At 51.1% G+C, this 13,552-nt stretch overlaps 1 long non-coding RNA gene across 2 annotated transcripts; it reads right to left on the bottom strand.

The window, feature by feature from the left end:
- Positions 1-334: 334 nt before the first annotated feature.
- On the bottom strand, positions 335-5,701 carry LOC112669363 (uncharacterized). 2 transcript variants are annotated; one of them, XR_004817190.1, is made up of 4 exons: positions 5,560-5,701; positions 3,445-3,584; positions 2,359-2,473; positions 335-663 (listed from the first exon to the last, which is right to left on the bottom strand). It is a non-coding gene; the product is annotated as an uncharacterized LOC112669363 (long non-coding RNA). The 2 variants fall into 2 exon arrangements; XR_004817188.1 differs by lacking the exon at positions 3,445-3,584.
- Between the last annotated feature and the right edge of the window lie 7,851 nt (positions 5,702-13,552).

Raw genomic sequence — 13,552 nt, forward strand, 5'->3', positions numbered from 1 at the left:
GGGTACAGTCCTCTAGGGGTCAGCCCTTGGCACAGTTAGACACTTCTCTCTCTAGTAAGACCCCTTACTAAATATGAACATTCTCATAAAGGAGGTGCCTTTGGGGGAGGGCATACACACCCTATTTGGCAGAATTTGCCAATGAAGGTGAAAGTTGTACTCCAAAGCCAGACTCCCTATTGCCTATTGCTCACAAGAAACGTTGGAACACTGGTTGTGTGTGTGTGTGTATGTGTGTGTGTCTCGCAGAAAGCCCATTCTGTGTGCTTTTGCTGCAGCTGCAGACCTCAAGGACTTGACTGTTTTTATAATGACAATGAACAAAAGCAAAGCCTTTGAAGAAGAAAGTTCATTTTGATTTTTCAAGACAAGTCAGCATCAGCCCTAGAGAATTCCCAACCCTTTTTGCCCTGTGTTCCCTGCTTGGAGCTTCACATTCATGGTTGTTTGCTATAACTGCAGAAGGCCTCGGTCTCTAGAAAGCTAAGTGGATGCATATGGATTTGGAATCATCAGTTTGGAACAGTCTCCAGTGGCCGGGAGCCCCGAGACAACTTTGATGGCCTTGACAGATCCACCCCTTGTACCTCCTTGGAAGAGCCGCTGCCTGGGCACGCTTCTTGCCATCTGTAGCTATCTGGGGCCTCGCTTCTATTTATGAGGCTGCAGGAGATGAAAGTAGAAACCACATTAATTATTGCAAAGTGCTTTTTACTTTTAAAGTGCTTTGCTAGCGTTAATTAGTTATTCCTTCTTACAGCACTCTGGTAAGGTAGGCAAGAATCATTACCCCTCTTCTACTGTGGAGGAAATGAAGACACAGACATTTAATGACTCCCCCGGGGACCTGGGGGAAGTTGGTGGCCTAGACAGAGTTCGGTTTTCAATGTGATGTGTCTGGCTTCCTCCTGGGGTGTACCTTGCTGCCACAGCTAATATCCTAAGGGCTTCTTAGGTAGAGATGAGGTCTGCCGACCACTGTCAGAGGAAGTTGGATCCTCCAGAGGTTCAGAGGTCACTGCTCCTTTCCCTGTCCTCACTTTTCCTGGTCCCTCACCCTTTGAGAGGAGGTAAGGCTTGGGAGGAGGGTTGATCCTGGTCACATGCCCAGTGATTATGATGGGGAAGGGGAGGGAGAGAAAGGATGGGGTTGAGCGCTGTTGCTGGGCACTCCTGTCCCTGCCACATGCTTTCTGGGTTGTTCCTCATCTGCGTGGGGCAGGAAGCAGAGGCATGGATGAGACTGCCTCTCTATTCTTGGGGAGAAGGTAGATGCGTGTTTGGGAAAGGCCCTCCACGTGGTAGGGTGGCAGGGGGAGAAATGGGCTTTGGAACTGGACAGCTCCTGGTTCACATTTTGGCCCTTCCAGTTACTGGGAAAATGGTCCTTAGTGTCTGTTTCTCATTGGCAGGATGGAGGTGATGAGTCCCCACATGGCAATCTGACTTCCCTTTGGGGCACACTGGCCGCTCGTGTGCCAGGATCCTTTCCTGTGTTAGCAGAGAAACCTCTGGTCCTTTCTCTGCAGGCTTCTCTGCCGGCCTGCCCATCGGCCCATTACTAGTTGGGTGACCTTGGCCAAGTTCCTTAATGTCTCGTTTCCTCATCCATAAAATGGGAGAATAATAATATTGCTCCTAGAATGAGGATCGAAGGAGTGAAGATGGACAAAGTACTTCAGACTGAGCCAGCTCAACTGTTCTTATTAACTTTAGCACTCATGGGAGAGAGAGGACACTCTGCTGTAGTTATAATGGAGCATGAAGTGATTCATTTCATTTCCCTTGAACATGGGAGAGCCAGGGGTGCTGGGCAGACTTCTATAGGCCGCCTCCCTCCTTTCCTGAAAAGGTTTTTGTGGATCAGTGGACAGGAAATACATGATTCTAATAAAAGAGTAGGCTCCTTGATACCTACTTGAATACATTCCACTTTCCTTAGCACGGCCTTTACCGGCATGGGGTCTGCCCAACAGCCCATGGTGGTCATGTCATCTGTGCTTCCTGAGTGTGGAGCTGCAAAAGTCTCTCCAGCTGAGTGTAGACGCACTGGTTCTCGATTGTTTTCATTGCTCCTATACACCTTGAACTTTCATGATTCCAGTTCCCATCTGGGTTTCATTCTCTTCATTTCTTCCAATAAGACCCATTTCCTACATCATCTCCCCTGTGAACCCTTGACTCCTCCCCTCTTTCTCCTTCAAATTGAATCACATCGTCTTTGGTGTTTGTAGTACGAATCGAGTAGTGTGTGTGTGTGCACTTTGGATTCACCCCTGCCACCCATTGTACTCCCTCCTGTCCATCTTCCTGATGGCGCTAGAGTACAAATTCTGAAAGCCCAAATGGAGACCTCACCTCTCTGTTTAACCAGCTGCTGTAATTGAATTCCAGGCACTGGGCTCAGCACTTAACATTTATTATGTTTTGTGCCCTCACAACAATCCAAGGAGGTGGGTATAGTCATGTCCGTCTGTAGATGAGACAGTGGGGGTGGAAACAGATTAAGTATTTCACTAGAGGTTATACCGTTAGTCAGGGCAGGGATTCAATGTGCAGTCTGGCTGGTGCCCCAAACCAGCACCCTGATCTTCCACCTATATAGCCTTGCTGTGCTCCTCCCACTTAAAAACCAGAAGAGAGGAAGAGCCACACTCCTCAGCAGATGTCGAAGCCTCGGCCTGGTCTCCAGCGCTGCCCAGGTAAACCATGGCCTAGTCCAGTTGACTGGTGTGGCATTACCCACAATGCCCCGTCTTGGGGCTGTGGCTATGGCACTTCTCTTGCCCTTGCCTGGAATGTCTAGTGCTCAACCGCTACTGAGACCTTGAGTCAGCTCAAGTGTTAGTTCCTTGGGGAAGAATTCCCTTCCTCCCCGTCTCTCCCATCACTCAGGAAAAATCAGGGTTCCATCCTTATGCCCCTCAACCCTTTCCCAGCACTACCCTGGGGGCAGTTGTTGGTTCCTGTGCCCTCCCAGAGGACCTGGGCTTAGCTGTCTTCACCCTTATATCCCTGAGCCTAGCATGGTATCTGACCAGGAGCATGTGCCCCATAAGTCCTTGGAAGGAATGAGGAGTTACATAAATGATGCATGCTCTTCTGCCTTGTTGGGTGCAAATTCTAGCTTTTACGGGGCTAGAGGTCCAGCAGATTCCCGTGGTGCTAGGCCATTAAGGATGGTTTCCTGGGAGACCAAGGTTATCTTCCTATCACTGGGAAAAATGTGTGGTTCCACTGCAGGTGACCTTATAGCCCTGTGGGCAGTTCAAGTCTGTACTTGGACACCAGGGAATTGCATGCTAGACTATTCCCCAGAGATCATTTTGCATAACTCTGCCATTCTACCCTTCTGAATAGCAGAGACATGAAGTGATTTGCTCAAGGACCCTGGAATGAAGGGACAGGAACCAGTGGCCCTCTTTGGTGCCTGGTCTTGAGCACCTTCCTCAGCCTTTGAGAGGGCTCACGGAGGCAGCGTGGGTTTCTGGCCGGCTTCGGAATCTACGAGGCCACCCGGCGAAGCTGACAGCAGAGCAGCAGCCTTCTTCCTTCAGAACCTCTGGGCGGCTCAGGTACCCGAGCTGCAGCCGGGACAGGAAGTAATACTTTCAGAGTTTTAGCCCCAAAACCTCAGAAACTTTTTGGTGATGCATTAAATGTCAAGTATATTGTTGAGAGGAAAAGAAACAAGAACAACCGCCCAGGTATCAGCCTTTGTTACTGGGACGACAGGAGCTGCTCGGTAATGTCACAGGAAGTCGTGCTGCCAAAATACGGAGCGGGCAGCGCCCGGGCCGCGCCTTATGACAACTGTCCCTGGGCGCAGCACAGCTTCCACAGGCTCCTCCGAGGTGGGGCCCGCGGGAGCCGGTCCGGGCCTGGGCAGGGCGCAGGGCGGTGGCCCCGGGGGACCGGGACGTGAGCCCTGCTCGGCGCCCCGCGCTCGCGTCTCCGCGGCTCTGTCCCTTCCTCCGGCAGGAGCCGCCGCGAACGCGGGCGGAGCGGTTCAAGGGCACTCGCGAAGCCGCTGAAGGTCAAGGGCCTCCTGCGCGTCCTCACAGCGCCGCGCCGCCCGCCGAGCTCCGGGGGGGCCGGGCCTGGCGCCCCCGGGAGCCCCCGCAGCGCCCGACCGCCCCGCCCCGCCCCGCCCCGCCCCGCCCCGTGCGGCGGCCTCACCCCCTCCCGGCTCTGCGGACCCCTCGACGGCTCCTCCGCGGCCCCGAGGCCCCGAGCGACGGGGACCGCGTGGGCGAGGCGGCGGCCGCACAGGCCCCCCCCGCCGCTCCCCCCGCCCCCGCCGCGGGACACCCCCCCGCCGCCCTCCGCCCACCCCGCTGACCCCCCCGCCGCGGGACACCCCCCCCGCCGCCCTCCGCCCACCCCGCTCCCCCCCCGCCGCCCCCCGCCCCCCGCCCCCCGCCGCGGGACACCCCCCACCCGAAGCCCTCCCGGGACACCACCCTGGCCCCCGCCCCTGGAGCCCTCCCTGGCACCAAACACTGTGGGCTTTGGGGTCCTTTCATTTTAACCCTGTCGAGCAGGCTTTTGTTTCGCTTTGTTTCGTTTTTAAAGATTCTTTTCTATTCAGTCATGGGAGGCCAGGCCGGCGGCGGCGGGCAGGGGGACGCGGCCGCGGGGCGACGCCAGCCTCCGTTGGGCGCCCCGGGATGGGCCGCGAGCCCCCGGCAGCCGCTCCGCGCCTCCAGCAGCCCCGAAGCCTGTGTCAGGTGCGCGCCCGCCGTGGGTGCCCTGTGCTGGGCCCGTCCAGGCAGGGGCGGTCTGCGGGGGGGCGTCTGCCTCATGCCCAGACCCAGACCTTCGCGGTCCCAACAGCCTGGCTTTGCAGGCCCTGCTCCACCTGCAGCCTGGCCCAGGTGACCAGCCGACCGGGAGAGTGGGGGCCCTGGGACGGTGCCCCCCCGCCCCCCCGCCCCCCCGCAGTCAGGGTGCGACAGTCAGGGCAGTTGGACTCACGCCTAGTCCCGGGCCCAGATAAAAGCAGCTTGTAGCCTCCTTTTGTCTTCTCCTTTCTCTGGCCCTTTGCTCCTCAGCTTTTAAGATGCGTGTTTTTCTTTTGCCATTTGTCTGTAAGTGGCACTAAGTACTAAATGCCACTACTTGACGTTCTGCAGAACCTGGCCTTCGATTCCAAGCCTGTTTGGGTTGGGATACTACTTTTCCATGACCAGTAGGGTTTCAAGTTTTTCGCATTTGCTCCCTTATGTTTTCCAGTCATGCTTTGTTGTCTTTTCTTACTGTGATAATTTAGCAAGTCTCGGTCAACTTTGAAATGATTCTGCCGGGGTCCGGCAGGTCGAAGGGTCAAAGGTTAACAGCAGCAAAGCCTTCTGGGCCCTCTGCTGTGACAGCCTGGGACTGGAGCACCGGGCCCCCCAGGGGTCTTATCTGGGGGTGGGGGCTGGCAGGGAGCCCAGTACTCCTTGCCGGGTGCTCCTTCCCTGAGGACAGGATCTAGGGCTCCCCTATTTCTGCTTTGGCCCTTTGCAGCATTTTCTAGTGACCACCCACACCTGCTGAGCTGTATTTGCCACTAACCTCAGACCAACCGTTCTTCTTAGCCATGCCCTCCAGACATCTTTCTCTCTCTTTCCCCATCAGCTCTCAGCTCTGACAAAATAGCCTATGGGATCCGAAATGCTTTCTCCTGAGGCTGATGTCTCTGACCTTCCTGCTGGCCAAGGTGAATTAACTTCAGTTAATCAGTTAAAGAGATTATTTAGCTAAAGGTAAACTGATGAAGATAGTCTAGTTAATTAATGAGAAAGAAGTTAAAAGTTGAAAGCAATCTCCTTAACTTTTAATTTTTTTTAACTGAGTGGGTGGAATCCATGTCCCCTCTCTAGGCACTGACACCGGCCACTGAATCATGACTGGGGGGCGAGGTCAAGCTCCTGCATCGTCACTGTGCTCTCAGGCAACCCTCACATACCCGGAGAACCACTGCCCTGACCTAGTCACTTCCACAGCCACCTGCACAAGGCAGGAACCCATATGTAGCTCCCTCGTGCATGAGCAATCTCTGCCTTTCAGGGTTTTTTTCTTTTTTTTTAAGCAGGCTCCATGCCCAGAGATCTTGACCCTGAGATCAAGACCTGAACTGAAATCAGGAGTCAGATGCTTGAACCACTGAGCCACCCAGGCACCCCTTTGACTTTCAGTTTGTTTGTTTGTTTGTTTGTTTTTTAAAGATTTTATTTATTTATTTATTTATTTATTTATTTATTTATTTATTTAAGAGAGAGAGAGAGAGAGAGAGAAAGCACAAGCAGGGGAAGGGGCAGAGGGAGAGAGAAAAGCAGGTTCTCAATCTGAGGACCCTGGGATCATGACCTGAGCAGAAGGCAGACACATAACCGACTGAGCCACCCAGGCATCCCTGCCCTTATTATTATTATTTTTTAGAGAGAGGGAGAGAGAGAGAGTGCATGTGAGAATGAGCACATGTGTGTGCCAGAGGTGGGGGTTGGGGGCTGATGAGGAGCAGAGGGAGAGAGAGAAAATCTCAAGCAGGCTCCGTGCTGAGTGTGGAGCCTGATGCAGGGATGTCTCACCACCCTGAGATCATGACCTCAGTGGAAATCAAGAGTTGGATTCTTAACCGACTGAACCACCCAGGCACCCCTACCTTTCGGTTTTATTTTTTATTTGTTTACTTATTAAAGAGATTTATCTATATGAGAGGGAGAGATTGGTAGAGTCTTAAGTAGACTCCCTGCTGAGCACAGAGCCCAGCACGAGGCTCAATCCCACCACCCTGAAATCAGAACCTGAGCTGAACCCAAGAGTCAGGCACCTAACAGACTGCACCACCCAGGCACTCCTGCATTTCGATTCTAAAAAGACCTCATTGGTTAGTTAATTGTTAGACATTTCTACAGACTGAATTGTTAGCGTCTCAAACTGGGATTCTCCTTAACTGAATGAATTACATGCTGTTCTCCCAAACCTGCTCTCATTCCTGTGCTCACTATCCACTGCCAAATTCTGACTCATCCAATCTAGAGACCCCAGAGTCATCTTTTCCCTATCCCCATCCCCACTTCCTCCTTTTTGTCCCTACTGGTCTGGCCATCATGCCTTAGACTCCTCCATTGGTCTTTGCAAGTCTCCTAGATGATTTTAGTATCTTTTAGTCTTTGAGTATTTTAGTCTTTGAATATGACTTCCCCCTGTACCCCAGCAATGTTCTGACCTTTCCTCATTTCCACAGTTTTCCAGGGTTGGCCCAGCTGGCTTCCAGCCACCTACCCTGTGCTCTGGCCACATCACAAGCTCTCCTGGCTCCTGGCTTGGCTTATGCTCTTCCCTGGCTGTTCTAGTCTTGGGATCCTATCCATCATCAGAAGCCAACTCCCCAGTGAAGCCTTTTTTGGTTCTCCTAAAATAAATGAATTGTTCAGCCCTGTGCACCTGTCAGCACTCTCTCCGCCCTTCTTACTTTTCCTTTGCTGTGTGGTACTGTTGGTCTCTCTAAAGCATTAGACTGGGAGCACCTGGGTGGTTCAGTGGTTGAGAGTCTGCCTTCGGCTCAGGGTGTGATCCCTGGGTCCTGGGATCAAGTCCTACATCAGGCTCCCTGCATGGAGCCTGCTTCTCCCTCTGCCTGTGTTTCTGCCTCTCTCTTTGTGTCTCTCATGAATAAATAAATAAAATCTTTAAAAAAAAAAAAAAGGCATCGGACTGTAAGCTCCCAGAGGGCGATGGCTGTGCTAACTCACCTGTGCGTCTATGTTTTGATGGCACATTTACTGTGCACTCGTAAGCCTGGCCATGGCTTCCGGAACTACCTGCAACATGCTGGTGTCCTTGTTCTCCTCCCTTTACAGCTCATTGGGGGTTTACCTAGAAACTGCCACTTCAAAGCCATTCAGAAAAAAAAAAAAAAAAATTAGAGCTAAATCGGGCAACATTGTTTACTTCTTAAGAAGATGCTTTGGTGTTCCTTCCAGCACCTATGAGGCACTCTGGTTTGACCTTGACGGTTCCTTGTCAAGCCATGGAGCTTGGGCCTAGGAGGGTGTGCGAGGGTGCCCAGACCTCCAAGCAGGTCAGGTGGGGCTGACCTTGAGGCAGGGTTGCTGTCAGTGCACCCCAGCTGGGGGGAAATGGGGTGCCAAGTCCTCCCTAGATTGCTTACATAGGCTCCCCCCTTCTTAATTTGTCTGCCTTGGGGGAATATTTATAATTCTTTCACCTGGAGGGCGTGCCTTTTTTTGATTCACAGAAAGTCTTTCATTTGCGCTTCTTGCCTTCTCTAAGTGACCACATTTTCTTTCTGCTCCTAAAATCTCAGCCGGGGGTGCCCTGGGTTGCCTCCTGGGTAGCAACTTGCCCTCTTGGTCCTTGCTTCTGGGTGTCTGCATTTTCACAAGGGCCCTTGGTGGTAGCTGGGTCCTTGCCTCCATCAAGTGACCTTGGTACACACTGTCCTCCTCACCCTCCCTGGCTGCTCGGGGGTCCTCCAAACCACGTGGGACTCAGGCTGGAAATAAGCAGATGGCGGGTCCTGAGTTCTTGCTCTGGATCATCCATCCCCCGAGGTCAGTGGAGGAAGTACTGAAAACTTGGATTTGCAGCCTGTTGACTGATTAAACAATAGAGCTTTATGGAGCGCTTGGTGGTGGTGGTGGGGGGGTGCCGGGACGTGTCTCAGGGGTCTGTTGTGCAGAGGGAAAAACTGAGTGAAAACATCGAGGCTGCAATCCCACCCGAGCCCAACTCAACCTGGGCGCCACCTGGGACTTTCTGTGCCGGCGCGCGGGGCCTTGTCGGCCGCGCGGAGGACGGCTCCTGGGTCGGTGCGGGTTTCCCACTTCCTTTTCTGACTTACTGGATTCTGACATCTCCTGGCCCTTGCCCGGCCAGGTAGCCCGGAGGGCGGGGAGTGGGGGGGGGGGGGGACGAGAAGGATGGAGCAGCGCGTGGACGGGGTGGGGGGAGGGGAAGACGCGCTGGCCCTTCCCGGCCGCTGTTTAGCACCCGGCGGTGCGTGTCCCGACGGCTGGGCCGCGGCTGGGGGAGGGGACCCCGACCACAGGTTTCCTTCGCCGGGTGCATCGGCTCCCGCCCCACGTCGCGCGGGGCCGTGAAGAGTGCAGGGGCGCCCGCCGGGGAGGCCGGTGCGGGGAGGCCCGTGCGGGGAGGCCGGTGCGGGGAGGCCCGTGCGGGGAGGCCGGTGCGGGGAGGCCGGTGCGGGGAGGCCCGTGCAGGGCTCTCTTCCCGGCAGCGCTGGTCCCGGGGCTTGCCAAGTCCCACGAGTCAGCAAAGTGGAGAAGCGTTTTCAAAGCGAGGCCTTTGCCCTCCTTGGCAGGCTCCTCAAAGCCTGCCTCGCTCTTGCTGCGCCTGGGAGATCCTGTAAAAGGCTCTTTTTGTTCACGCTCCTCAATGGGGACATCCTCCGGGAGCCGTTGGAGAGGCCCGGTGTGAGCTGGAGGACACTTGAGGCAGGGCCACTTGGGTGGGCACCGGGGGGAGCCGGCCAGGCGGCCTGGGTGGAGCCGACCCCGGGGAGGCAGCCGGGGATGGAAGCGGCTGCAAAGCATGGCGAGGTTCCTAGGAAGAGCATTTTAGAATCGAGAAGCAGGGAGGCTCAGTGGTTGAGCGGCTGCCTTTGGCCCAGGGCGTGACCGGGGTCCCGGGATCGAGTCCCACGTCGGGCTCCCTGCATGGAGCCTGCTTCTCCCTCCGCCTGTGTCTCTGCCTCGCTCTGTGTGTCTCTCATGACTAAATAAATAAAATCTTAAAAAAAAAAAAATTGGGAAACGGTGCCTAAGAGCTGGCTTTCTGAGGTCGGAGGCAAAGAGCGCCTGTCCTTTATTACTATTTTTTTTTAACTGCACTGCAGTGTTTGGTATTACAAGATGTGTGGTGATGGTCCTTAGGAACAGACAGAAGGAGAAATTGCCTTGGAATTTAGTGACTTTAAGACATAGTTAAAAAAAATTATTCCAGGCATTATCTGACAATTTTTCACCAAAAGGTGGGTCTGTCATCAGCCCTGAAATAAAGGCCATCTGAGGCTCATGTGAGTGTGATTAATACTGGAGCCCAGCTTGGAAATCACCGTGATGGCCCAGAAATCATTGTCAAGTACAAATACTGTTTGTGTTTAAAGAAACAGAATTCTGGGACAGTAAAGCAATCCACAGGTCCACCCTGCCTTTTGTCTCTGACGAACATTTTTTTTTTAATTTTTTAAAAATATTTTTTAATTTATTTGTGATAGTCACAGACAGAGAGAGAGAGGCAGAGACACAGGCAGAGGGAGAAGCAGGCTCCATGCACCGGGAGCCCAACGTGGGATTTGATCCCGGGTCTCCAGGATCGCGCCCTGGGCCAAAGGCAAGGGCCAAACCTCTGCGCCACCCAGGGATCCCCTCTGACGAACATTTTTAAATATATTTTTTATTTATTTATGATAGTCATACAGAGAGAGAGAGAGGCAGAGACACAGGCAGAGGGAGAAGCAGGCTCCATGCACCGGGAGCCCGACGTGGGATTCGATCCCGGGTCTCCAGGATCGCGCCCTGGGCCAAAGGCAGGCGCCAAACCGCTGCGCCACCCAGGGATCCCTGACGAACATTTTTAATTGAAATATTTTCATAGTGAGAATGGTAGCTCTCTAATTCAACTATATTCACTTTTTAAAGATGTCTTGACTTCATCTGTTTATAAAAATTGACTATAAAATATTGAGCTAGCTTCAGGTCCTTATGCTTTTATAAAGCATAGGAAATGAATTTAATTTTTTTTATAAAGCATAGGAAATGAATTTAATTCGACCTTGATAAAAGGTGAATTAACATACTATTCCCTAAATTCTATAAGAATGCTGAAGAGGAAATGAATGATTTTTCTCTTGATGAATTCTTGGTAGCCACCCCCCCACTGCCACCGCCCCACCAAATCGATGAATCAAACTAAGTAAAACAAAAAAAGGATCTCTCCAGCACCAAGTTTAGTCCAGTTTGTACAAAGTTTGTACCTGGTTTTATGACCTAACATTTTCCCCATTGTTTAAGTGGATTTGGGCATTATCTTTGGAACATGCCATTTCCAAGGAAGATCTGAATTGGTCTGCTTTTGCAGCGCATTTACAAAGCCGGCTATCAAACTGGTTCACAAGCAAAGCAGAGGCCCTGGAAAGATGATATACCTTCCTTCCTGAGGCAGATATTTCAGGATTGGGGAAGCAGGGTTTCCTGTGTTCTCACAAGGGGTTGAGATAAAGAAACCCAGGGCAGTTTCTGAAAGAATCGAGCCTGGAATGAGCATGAGGCAATTCTTTTGTGTATGGGGCCCTGATCTACAAGGAGAGGCAGCCACGGCCAGAGACAGCATGCGGACAGGACGTGACGTGGTGTGGGAGAGGATTTGGAGCCAAGAGAGTTCTTGAAGGCTGTGATGGCAAGGAACAGGTCTGCAGGACTCCCTGGGAAGGACAGGCCCCCCTTCCTCCACAGCCAACCCCTCCATGGTGACAGCCTTCGAGATGGTGCGCTCAGCAGTGGCTCACCTCTGTCCTCTTTTACCCTGGAAGAGCACCAGCCTGCCCTGAGCCCTCTGGGCAGGTTTAGTCAGTCTCTGCTATTTTTTTTTTTTTTTGAAGATTTTATTTATTTATTCATGACACACACACACACACACACACACACACACACACACAGAGGCAGAGACACAGGCAGAGGGAGAAGCAGGCTCCATGCGGGGAGCCCGATGCGTGACTCGATGTCAGGACCCCAGGACCATGCTCTGAGCTGAAAGCAGATGCTCAACCACTGAGCCACCCAAGCATTCCCTCCACTATTTTTTTTTTTAAATATGTTTGGCAAAAGGCAAAACAGAAAAGCAGACAAACTACCTTCCGTGTATTTCACCATTCTCATCCGTATTCCCTTTCTCTGTCTTCCCCACCCTCTTCCTCGTCATACAGCTGAGGAGCCCCTCCAACACGAATAGAAGTAATTTGAACTTTTCTTTCATCTAGAGATCCTGGTGTCTGATCACTGTGGCCTCTTCCCGGAGAGTTGTTGCATTACAAGAAGTCAATAAAGAAACAGCCCCCCACCTCTGGCAACTACCAAATGTAAAACAATAATTAATAGTTATAAGGATAAAAATAGAGCTATGATAAGGAAAAATCCAATAACACAACAAAACACCACATTTATTGGGATGGTAAGTATAGGGGAGGTGGGAGGAAAATGGTAGGAACATTAAGATCATTATCTTTCTCATCTTTCTTCTTTGGGAGACAGTAGATACTATTTGATTTTTGAGGCAGATTGAGAAATAGAAATTTAAGCATCTTATTTAAGATGGAAAAAGTAACCACTCTTAGAACTAAAATTCAGACTATATAGTAACAGAAAACCAAGAAAATAAAAATGAAGCACTAAAAGTGAACAAAATATTTAAGTTGATAGCATTATGCCAAATGTATTATAATAATAAATGTAAATGAGGTCAACTCATTTATTAAAAGAAATAAACTCGCAGAATGGGTAAAAAAATAACAACCCTAAACACAACTATGTACTGTCTTAAAAACGTATATATACATATATATACATTTATATATAACTCTATGTAGCTCTTCCACTTACCTGCTTTAAGAACTTGGGAACATTACTTAGATTCTCTGACCCTCAGTTACCTTATCTGTATAGTATGTTCATCCATTCATTTATTCATTCAATAATTATTTGTTGAAAACTTACTATATGGCAGTCTATTCTGGATGCTGTGGATATAACATCTTTGCTTTCATGGAACTCATAGTGAACTAGGATAGAAAATAAATAGCAGCAATGGTCAGCAAATAAATTCATAATATGTCGGGTGAGGTAAGCAATATGAAGAAAAGCCAAGTGGTATGATGGGAGAGAGCGCTGGTGAAGTGTGTGAATGTGTACCCACCATGGCTGCTATTGCTATTTTATTTTATTTTTAAAAAAATTACTTGTTTATTCATGGGAGACACAGAGAGAGGCAGAGACACAGGCAGAGGGAGATGCAGGCTCCCTGAAGGGACCTGATGTGGGACTCAATCCTAGGATCCTGGGATCACAACCTGAGCCAAAGGCAGATGCTCAACCCCTGAGCCACCCAGACACTCCAATGGCTGCTAATTTGGATTGCATGTCCAAGGAGAATCTCCCTGAGGACTGGCCTTCAACACCAGAATGCACTGGGAGAGTCTTGCAAGCAGATAGTGCAAAGGCTAAGGCAGGAGAAAAGTAGCTGGAGGGGGATGAGCAGGGATGGGGGTAGGATTTGGGAACAGAGGTCTTTCTGGAAGCCACAGATGATATTTGACGCTATCATAAGAACTTTGGATCTATCAGGAGTCAGCTCAGAAACCATGATAGGGTTTTGAACAGAGCAGTGATAAATCAGATTTATATTTTAAAAGGATTTTTCTGGCTTCTGAGTTGAAAATAGACTGAATTGTCAGAAGTGGCAGCAGGAAGATTGGTTAGGAGAGATGGTGGAGATAGTAGGATATGGTTGATTCTGGATCTATTTT

The sequence above is a fragment of the Canis lupus genome, chromosome 25 (assembly GCF_003254725.2).
Source record: "Canis lupus dingo isolate Sandy chromosome 25, ASM325472v2, whole genome shotgun sequence".
Taxonomy (NCBI): domain Eukaryota; kingdom Metazoa; phylum Chordata; class Mammalia; order Carnivora; family Canidae; genus Canis; species Canis lupus.